This window comes from Formica exsecta, unplaced genomic scaffold, assembly GCF_003651465.1.
Source record: "Formica exsecta isolate Colony F162 unplaced genomic scaffold, ASM365146v1 scaffold258, whole genome shotgun sequence".
Taxonomy (NCBI): Eukaryota; Metazoa; Arthropoda; class Insecta; order Hymenoptera; family Formicidae; genus Formica; species Formica exsecta.
This window is the reverse complement of record NW_021849849.1, coordinates 1,577,103-1,584,108: the sequence shown is the minus strand read 5'-3', so window position 1 is coordinate 1,584,108 and position 7,006 is coordinate 1,577,103. Positions and strand designations below refer to the sequence as shown.

Here is a 7,006-nt window from a genome sequence, read left to right as displayed (position 1 = left end):
AATATATTCTTTTTAAATATATGACTTTTTTCAAAAAGTTATGCCAGTTAAACAAGTTTGCTCTATATTACAAAATTTAAAATAGTACCATGTATCATGTATGACGATGAATGTTTTCTCTTTCACTTTCTCGATATTATCGACTCGAATTTCACGTACGAATTTTTCATACCTCAGGATTTCTGATTTTGGAATATTAAAACGTAACGTTACATACACACACATATACATATATACCGCGTGGCGCAGAAAAAGAAGATGCACGACGCGACGAAAACTGGTTTCGTTCTCTGAGTCACCGTCTATAATGACGAACCGCACAAACGCGCTGGAGATTCGCTGCTCTGCTACGCAACTTTTCGTATCGCAACGAGAAGATAGAAGGAGAGAAAGAGATGAGCGGATATGAACGACGTCCATGCGAAAGTGAGAGGGAGAAAGCGGAGAAGAAAGATCGAGGAAGCAGGATGAGAACATGACTGCGATTTCCGGTTGTTAAAATGTCTGAGCTTGTGTCGAATGTTAATTCCTATACGGGATCGAATCGATTTATATGCTTGGTCATTTCATCACTATGACTAACACCTTGTTTTACTTTCACGTTCCGATCAAAGCATATATTTTATATGAAAAGGTATATACTTGTTACAGATTAGAAATATCTATAGAATGAACGTTTTCGAGGAAAGAGAAAAAAATTTTCATGAATTATATAGTAATTAAATTCGTTTTAAAACAATAAAGAAATAAAAGAGATATATGTGTATCTCAACCTTGTTTATATAGTCATAGTTAAAATTTGAGGGCGATGTAAAAATGTTAAGGTACATGATTACAGAAACTTTTATTAGAAATTAAAATTAATAAATTTCTATTTAATGTCGATAAAAATTTAATCACGATTAGACGTCAAATAAAAAATACGCAATGTTCTTATCGCGCTCGCGATAGAAAACACGATCTTTCTCCGTGAGTGGAAATATTCATTTCGGAAAGTGGAGCAGAGCGGAGAAGAAGGGGGAGGGAGAGAGAATTGTTCCAACTTGTTGAAGACCGCGTAACTAGATACGGGGGCCGAATCGTCTCGGATCGCCCTGGGAAATGAACGATTTCAACCGACAAAGATCGAGCCACCTCCGTCGAGTTCGAGTTTCACTCCATTGGAACGCCGCGAAGTTCCCTTGGTCGATTTCTCCTCTACATGCAGTTTCCTCTATTTTCCGAGAGATACCCGTTATACGGCAGACGTAAGGAGATTTCAAATCAAGGGAGTGCGTGAGAAAAAACTGAGTCCCGTTATCTTCGCAACCCTTTCATCTTTCTCTTTTTCTTCTTTTCAGAGATCTCTTTTATATAAACTTCATCTCAGGAGAGAGAGAATTTCAAAATTTCTTTTAATTGCAGATTTAATTTTAAAATCTATTTTCTTATATACATATATGTCTTTTTTCTTATATATATATAATACATGTATATATATGTGTGTGTTTCTTGTATTTTTATTAATTAAATGTAATTATTTAAAATCTTTATTTTACAATTTTTTAGATTAATTAAATTAATAAAAGTAAAAGAAATACATATACATATATTCTCCCAACGGGAATATTGCAAAGACATAATGTCATAGTAGAGATAATCTTATTTTCGAAAAAGGCGGTCGACTCTCCGAGAGAGCGGATATAGTTCACAGCGATATTAGAAAACCGCCTAAGCAAGGACATTAAAGATACACGATGCAGCTGAGAGATAGAGAGAGAGAGAGAGGAAATTATCGATAATGGCACGGTCGTTTTCTCTCATTCATTACATGTTATCGTGAAGATAATAACAGTACTGGCCAGCAATAATGATAGCAGGACGCCGGGAGGATATTTACCTTATCCACATCCAGTTCTCCAGGCTCGCAAGTATTCATTTTACATGGCGCAGCAACAATTAGACGATTCCAGCGGCTTCTCCATCCCCCATTCTCCCTTCCCTGCCTCTCCCCCCCCCCTCTCCCTCGCCATTCATTTCGTTAGGAATATTAATTATCGGCGGCACGTCAATACTCAGCCGCCAATTAGAAGGACATTGTTTCGAATTATTACCCTCGAGCATAACAGGAGACGTCTGTGTACGCTGGGTGGTCGCTGATTTATCGTACGATTACCGACGAATCTCAATCGCGTGAACACGCTCCGATAATTTACCCGATCTCTCTGATGTTCGTGATTTAATGTAATGTTTTATTCAATGCCTCCTCTCTCTTTATATCCGAGAATACCTCTCATGGAATAATATAACGGTCGTCTTAATCAAAGGGAATACAAAAGAAACGACAAAATATTAATGAATAAAAGCGCTGACCGTTATCTCTCCTCAAATACTTCGCTCTTTTAATCAAATTATATTCTCCAATGCAGCTTTTATTCTAACCGTTTGTAGTTAGACTCGACTACGATCGCATGAAAATCTGTACAAGTATCCGTACAGGTTCTCAAGTACGTTCGTTAAGCGTGATCAAACTCGAGCGGAAAGACGGAGAGATTGATCGAATAAACGAGAATGCGGACTCTCTCATCTCTCGGGGTATAAATATGTCGTCGCCGGATTACGTCGAGTAACCGATTTCACGGGTATCTCGCCTAATCGCGGTGTGTTTCGCGCGCGCGCGGTTCATGAATAAAATATGCGGGCGCCGGCGGTCGCCGCTTGCGAGAGCGCAAACGCCTTCTAGAGAGAGAGAGAGAGACGACTATTAACTGATACATCATAAAGTGCCGTTTACGGCGTCGGCTCCGTTATTATTCATAAGAGTTACGACAACGAGAGCGACGTAACACCGCGCCTCCCCCTCCCCGCCGTAATGAATCCACCGTAATGAGACAGATGCTTGTGCGCCTCGAGCTTGTACCTCCCGGAGCCATTGGATTTATATACAGAACGCGGTCCCTTTCCCATTCGTCGAGTCATCACTTTCCGTCTCAGGTGACGCAAGATGACTGTATTGACGATGAATGAAAGTAAGATATCGAATGTGCTCCAGTTTCATATTTATTGGAGTTTTTCGATAAATAATATTGTTTCACATTTTTAATCTTTTTTTAAAAGCGAATAAAAATTGAGGTCTCAATAATTGATCCGTAAAAGCGACATATAATCGCTAAAGACTACAGAAACCTGATAAAAATCGTGGTGAAAAGGATATACACGAATATGTAACGGATTTAAAAATTTAAAAACATGTAGAATGGCGTAACATTGTTAAAAAAAATAGTTTGTTATTTAATTTATATTATTTGCCAAAGAAAAAGTCACAGGAAAAATACTTTTAAACCTCAAAAACTCTTGATAAAAACTGAAGAACAAGAGAAAGAGAGATGGATATCTCAACGAATATAAAAATTATAATCTTTAGACGTAAACTAATTAGGTACACTAAGTTCTGATAAAGCTTGTTGAAACAGTGATACGAGTCAGTTTACGAGATCCATATCAATTCTTTTAATACCCTTCTTGTACCATTTACTTATATACATTTGTGTTGATAAACTAACTGTTGCTTACTTACTTGCGAAGATTAGTTTAAACGCGGAGATAACTTGAAATGCATTCGAAGATTGCATCGGTCGCCGAGAAGTCGTCAAGAGTGTAGATTGTCATTCTTAAAACACTCTATTCTGTAACTTTAGCGATTCTAGAGAACATCCTTCACTCCCCTCGTGAAGGCGCCGCGACATCCACCAGACGCAGCAGCACCAACACGCGAAGGACGTACCTGGGTGCTTTACGGCCGGATTTTAATCGAATTTATGAAGCGCGCCGGGAATTATGCATCGAGTAATTCGTTCGACGTGGAATAATTCATCCTCTGTAATTACATCCAGACGCTCTGGCGCGCGTTTCGCGTTCGATTATTAATTGGCTTATAATGTTTAATTACGGGAATAATAGCGACGCGGATAAAAACCTGAAGAGGATGCCACGCGAAAATATCCGCCGAGATCTCGTATGAGATTATCCGCGAAAGGTAAATTAAACATCCTCCCCCCTCTTAAGAGATAGAGAACCGTTTCTTGTATTTTACATCTTTCGCAGAAAGAAAAAGAGAGAGAGAAGAATGCGTTTGATAGATACATATACATATATTTAAAGAACTATCATCTTATTTGCATTAAGATTGTCAATTATTACATAATTAATAAAATTCAGCGCGTTTTATTTGCTTTAGATATTGCTCGTCTGTATTTTCCCTCTCTGTTTTTAATTGCAAAATCAAATCAAAATAATCAAACGTCATCAATCGTAGTTGAGCTCGCTGTCGTTAATTACGTAAATTAAAAAATATTGAAATTACGCTGTGACTGAAAGCAATCACCTGTAATGCGACAGGTCTTTTCCCTCTTTCTCGAGTTTGTTCTGTCTCGTATGTTAATTTCCGCGAACGATTTTAACGTCCCCTTAACTTCGAAAGTTACACGCACGTACATGTATGCGCGGTGACGTTCATGAAAGAAGATTACGGTGCAGTATTTCCCGGTGGAAGGGGGTGGGGGACGCGATTATAAATCACGCGTATAACATATGAAACGATCGACGTCGCAGGTGTTTGCGCAAGGTGAGTTCGCGGCTTTCGAGCCCGGAGGGAAAGAGACGACGACGACGACACCGCCGTCGCGATAATAACCGCAATATTACGAGCCACCGGGCCACCACCACCACCACCCCCCGGTTTTACTGCATACGATCTGTCGCATTTGCATGCGGCGTATACGAGAGTGCGTACACGGGCACTTAAGTCGGCGATCGGTACATATAATTTCGTCGCAATCGCCATGATCTCGCCAATTTGTTTGCATCCCGCTGTTGTAACGCGCGGTATGTGTGTTCGTACCCCGCGCGCGAGCGGAGGATTTAGATATAAAACGTGCCCCGCACACACGAAGGAGATTTGCATCTTTAACACTTGGCCGACCGCCGAGCGCTGTCATTAGCGGTTTCGCGAGCTGTCAGTGAGCGACTCTAAAGACTGTCATTAATATATTTATGCTAATTACTGCCTTGGAGAATCAGACGTGCGACATCGAGGATACACGCGTGTTTATTGATTCAAGAGTGTAGTTTTGATTTTATAAACTTTTATTAAACTTTTTTGCAAGATACGCATCTAATATATTTGTATATTTAATATATTATCCCTATTATGCAATAGGTTATGGATTCACTATTTGCCGACAAAGCGTCCATTTCGCCTCCTGCAATTGCTACAAGTGATGGTCCATCGGATCCAAATCAGGAAGGATCGTCGTTATCAGTATTTTCTTCCGTTAAATCAAAAAGTAAGTTTTTGTATTTGTGTATTAGTGGATAACAACAATTCTGAATAATATATAGTCAATAGTCAGTATACATTTATAATATAAGTGCAAAATGTGCAAGCAAGATGAAGAAAATTAATATTAATTTAATTTGGTTCTTATTTGTCATAGTGTAACGTTTTTATATTATCTATTACAGATCCGCCGAAAAAGAGAAAACGGATCGAAAACATTATGGAAGAATTTTTGGATAATATTGCGGCAGAAAAAGAAGAAAAAAAAGAAGAAATGAAAAAACGAGAAGCAAACAGAATATATAAATCTTTCTTGATATATTATATGATTATATGATTATATAAAGATAAAAGAGAGTCGCAAAATTAATGTAAAAAACTCGGCATTGCTACGCGCGCGCAATGTGCATTATATTTAAATATTTAAATCATTTAATATAGGTATATAGATAGATATAGATGATAATAATATTTTTTTTATTATGGCTATCAAAGATGTTATCTTTTAATTGGCAGAGCAGCATTTTTCTTTATGTAAGATACTCTCAAATTTAGGTAAACCGCTTATTAGATACACGATTTGTCTTGTTGTTTGCTGACCTATCGGACCTGACTGTTTGTAACTTGGAACGAGACACAAATATGTCTTCTAACTCTAATAAAAGACGCGTTTTGTAAATCAAATCTAATCTATTGTCTAGCATTATTTACGTTGATAAAATATTTTGTTTACATTGATAAAATGTATTGTCATTATCAGTTTCTATCGATAGAAAAAATAAAGAAAAAATTTCGAAGAAATTATTCCGTCAAATACACAACCAAAAGTAGAAAAAAGAAGATACTCTGGTAAAATATTATTTTTTCTATTGTAAGGATTTAAGATAGTCTTTCTTGCTTGGGAGAAACAAATAACGTAGAAGAGAAAACAAAGACCAAAATCCCGTCCCATGAAGAAATGATTCGATTATAAATTAATAATTTCTGATTTCATTCTCTTATCGATTCTTATTTCGCTTTTCGTCTCACCGCATCCCCCTCTGAGAATGCGATAAGACACGATACGAGCTTACCCCTCATACGATCGACTCACAAATTTCTGTTGCGGCAGGTCTCGCGTCCGACCCGTCGGTGCAACCCGTCGGCTGCATTTTACTTTTTCGCGTGAGATGCGCCGAAAGGGACGTTCCGGTTGTTCGTGGTTAAAGAAGGGAAGGGGGAGGGTTATCGAACGGGGGCAGAGGAAGAAGAACCCCGTCGTCCCTTGGCACGTGGCGGTTGCGTATTTCAATAATAGCAGGAATTAAAGCCGGGGCTTCCTTCCTTCCTTCGGCCGCCACGTTCCGTTTTCTTTCCTTCCTGGGATCCTTCCACCCCCTCCCTCCCTACCTGCCTACCTCGTTCTTCTTTCCTAAAGGTCCTTTTTTCGGAACACATAATCGGGACTAACGCGCGTGCGGACCTTAAACCGCGACAACTTTTACCTCACTTTCTTATAGATGTCCGCACGTCTTTGTCTGTCATCCCTAAATCTTCCCTTCTTCCCTTTGCTTTCTCTTTTTACGAGAATCAGTGAATATCGATCCGTATCAAATATATCAGTGAAAAGAAACGTTAGTCAATAATTTTATAAAAAAAATTATCTAAAAGAATTTTTTTAGAAAATAAATAATTAATCATTTCTCATTC

General features: G+C 38.4%; 1 long non-coding RNA gene across 1 annotated transcript; it reads left to right on the top strand.

Annotated features, from left to right (window-relative positions):
• Positions 1-5,148: 5,148 nt before the first annotated feature.
• Positions 5,149-5,593, top strand: LOC115236584. The gene is made up of 2 exons (XR_003884215.1): positions 5,149-5,324; positions 5,503-5,593. It is a non-coding gene; the product is annotated as an uncharacterized LOC115236584 (long non-coding RNA).
• The last annotated feature ends 1,413 nt before the right edge of the window (positions 5,594-7,006 follow it).